The 3,743-nt window shown below is 36.9% G+C and overlaps 1 pseudogene; it reads left to right on the top strand.

Annotated features, from left to right (window-relative positions):
* The first annotated feature begins 2,154 nt into the window (after window positions 1-2,154).
* Window positions 2,155-3,743, top strand: part of LOC103206137 — a 10,275-nt pseudogene continuing 8,686 nt past the window's right edge.

Below are 3,743 nucleotides of genomic sequence, written 5' to 3'. Positions count from 1 at the left end.
AGTCTTGCTGCCATATCATCTGATCTTCCCCTCCAAATGTGATCATTGAGTCTTTATCTTATTTCTACTGATATAACTGCAATCATAGTAATCTGATCAAGTCCCTATTCCTTTTAAGAATAGGCTTCCAACTTCTATGCTTTAGCCTGACCTTTGCAAAGATAAATTTCCAGACCTTGTACCTGTCCCAGGGGTGGAGCTCTACCCAGTGCTGGCAGCTTGTCTTGATGCTAAGGTCTTACCCTGCTCCTTGGTAAACTTCAAGTGTGCTCTGCAGTCCTATTTCTATTCAGCTTTTACTCTGAATTCATTCATGGCCACTTGTACTAGTCATATTTTCCTGTTAAATATGTGTAAAAAATTAGCATAAAATTTGAAGCTTAAAACAACATTTATTTCTCATCATGGGTCTGGAGGTTGGCTATAGTGTGTCTCCTCCACACTGTGATTTGGGTATAGGTCTGCTTCATGCATCTTCTCATTCTAGGAACTAGGTGAAAGAAGTACTCCCTACCTGTAATGTGATGGTCTCCTCCTAGGAAAGCAACAGAAGTGAACAGAAGCTCACACTGCCTTAGAATGTCATGCTTGGAAAACATATTATCAATTCTGCACCTTCCATTTGTCAAAGCAAGTCTTAAGACCAGCTCAAAAGTCAATGGGATCAATAAGTATATTCTGTGCATGGTGAACCCCTACAAGAATAGAGTGGAAGGAATTGTGACCAAATAATATAATCTACTACTATAGCACATACTGTATGCTAACTGAATTCTCTAAAAGAGGAGAATGATTTGTTGGCATCACTTTAGAATAAGTGGCCTTGTAAATGATGTCAAATAATCTTTACTTTTGCAAACAGTTCGCAAATAAGCTTTATTAGTGGATATATCATTCCAGTCTGTCCGATGGATTACTCCACAGGGATATGTTAAATATAGACATTAGTCTGTAGATCATACTACTAACGAAAAGGTTAATGAAAGCTGGTTATTTTTGTGTGTTTTTTGCAGGGCTTTGAACCACTTCATTCTGGTTTGATCCTCTGCTGAGAATTTTCGCTTTCACCCTAGAGGTACCGAATCAGAATTCTCATTTCAACAGGATCCACAAGAGATTATTATAGATCCCCAGGTGATTACGTATAAACTGTTGGAAGCCCTGTTTTTTTTTTTTTTTTTTTTTTTTTTTTTTTCTTGTTTTGTTTTAATAAGTGTTGTTGTTAGAATTCTGCTTCAGTCTGTTGTAGTGTCAGTTTTCAGCATGCATCTCTTGCTGTTTCTCATTTCAAAATGCATTTTGTAAGTAGAAAAAGGTAAATATCAAAAGGGACATATTGCTATGACATTTTATGACATTTTTATTAATAACATATTACTTTCCTCCACATATGTATTTTTAACTTAATTTGTTTTTATTAAAAAGCAAGTTTCATTCTAGGAAAACAACCTGTGTCTTTTATCGTGTGCACTAAGAGGAAATACGAAGGAATTATCTATCTGCATTTTTCAGTTTAATCATCTCCTGAAAACTAATTTTGTATCCTCAAGAGAATTAGAAATTCTACCTTAATGAATACTTTCACATAAATTCATAAAAGAAGTAAAATGCAAACAAACCTTAACAGGGCATCCTACTACTGTCAAGTTTCACTCTCTACAACCAGCTAGTATTACCTGTTTTTCCATTAATTCAATCTGTATGCTGAGCAAATAAGCCAAGCAACTGGACTATATGAAGAGGAACACAGCATTAGGATTGGAGGAACACTTATTAACAACCTGAAATATGCAGATGATACAACCTTGCTTGCCTAAAGTGAAGAGGACTTGAATCACTTACTGATGAAGTCAAAGACTATAGCTTCAATATAGATTCACTTCAACATAAAGAAAACAAAAATTTTCACAACTGGACCAATAAGCAATACCATGAGAAATGCAGAAAACATTGATGTTATCAAGGATTTCATTTTACTAAGATCCGCAACCGATTCTCATGGAAGAAACAGTCAAGAAATCAAAGGACACACTTCCGGGAGGCAACCAAGTAAGAGAATGTGATGTGTGCCTCCAAGGTGACAGATTGAAGTAGCGGGCATGGAACAGGAAAAGTTAGCCGCCAACTGGCCTTTGGGTCCAGTAAGTTCTAACCATGGACTGGGACTTTCTGCGGCAGTCTCTGAATTGCCACAGGTGTTCATTATTCTCCCTGCTCTGGAAGACAGCAGGACAATCCACACTTCCAGAGCCTCCTGGGGTCTGTGAAGCTGCCCAGGAGGCTGCCCCATCGGTTATAGGGCAGAAAAGAGACTTGACAACATTAAAATACAAAAATTCATTTCCAAAAAGATAGATCTCCTTTTTGAACTCTCCTGGAAATCAGATGCATCTGCAGTTTCTAAAGTTCCTACTTTAAGAGCAATTCATGGAAATACCTAGTATGTACGAGAGAGACCTGTTTTTCTGAGATATTGAGCATGGTGAAACATTGATTAAAACAAGCAGTTCTACTTGGCAATTAGGGTTTTTCACAGTGCTGATCTGTTTAGGCAGTGGCATCATGAGAGATATATCTGACTTAGAAATCTCAGCTTTTTGTCCATTGAAACATGGGCCTTCTCAAAGTAACCTTGTGATCCTTTATCATATTACCAAACTGGTAACATCATTTGAGCTGGAAGCAAGGTTATTGACAGATATCATGAAAAGCTTGGAGTTTCCCTGCACAGCTCATCTCTTCCACCACACTTATCTGGTATTAAATAGTGACTGCTAATTAGAAGGCTGGTGGCTCAAAACCACCAGCCACTCCTCAAAAGGCAGATTGGGCAATCTGCTTCCATAGTGATACCACCTCAGAAACCCAAGGAGCGGTTGCTATGAGTTGGATCTAACTCGACACCAATGAGGTTTTTTTTTTTTTTTTTTGGTAATCCGTTCTGAAGAGCTTCCTTTGGACTACAGGAGGAGTGTTGGAACAACACCTCTTTGGAGTCCTATGAAAATATTATGCAGAATTCCTTGGGATTTATTAATCAAGGAGTAGTTGAATTTCTCCTAGGAAAATTAGGAATAGATTAATCTAATCCACAAAGTTTGATTAGAAGCCTACAAAGCAAAAAAAAAAAAAAAAAAAAAAATCTCTGAAGATGCTTCTGCATCAAGATATAAACAGTCTGCGTCTTGGGCTTTAAGATGTGTGAAGACTGGAGTTGACTCAAGTTTGGAAGACATGTTGGTCCTATGAAGTAATACAATAAGGATCTGGAATAGACAAACAAAATGTGGAAGCTTTGGTAGTTTGTGGAGCATTATATGCAATGAAAGGAAGGCTGAACAAAGCAGTAGAAAATTGTGAACTTGCATTGGAAAACTATCCAGCTCACATGAAAGCAAAATACCTCTGCCAGACGCTTGCAAGAAGAGGAGTTAGAAGAAGAAAAAAGTTTTTAAATGCTGAAAGTGATTATAAGAAAACTTTGGCTTTGGATGCGACTTTTAAAGATGCAAAGGATGTTTTGCAGAAACTTCATAAATATATGCAGAAATATTTGGAATTAAGAGAAAAACAAGCTGAAAAGAAAGAAAAACAGAAACAAAGAAAATAGAAACAAGTGCAGAAAAGCTGCATAAGCTCTTAAGAAGAGAAAAAATTAAAGAAGAAAATCAGCTTCTTCCTCTTCAAGTGTTTCTTCTGCTAATGAGTCAGTTTATTTGTCATTATTCTTTTCTTATACTCCC

This window comes from Orycteropus afer, unplaced genomic scaffold, assembly GCF_000298275.1.
Source record: "Orycteropus afer afer isolate SDZICR_OR568_19922 unplaced genomic scaffold, OryAfe1.0 scaffold00299, whole genome shotgun sequence".
In the NCBI taxonomy this organism is placed as follows: domain Eukaryota; kingdom Metazoa; phylum Chordata; class Mammalia; order Tubulidentata; family Orycteropodidae; genus Orycteropus; species Orycteropus afer.
The sequence above is the reverse complement of the archived record's forward strand: the minus strand, read 5'-3'. Positions and strand labels throughout refer to the sequence as shown.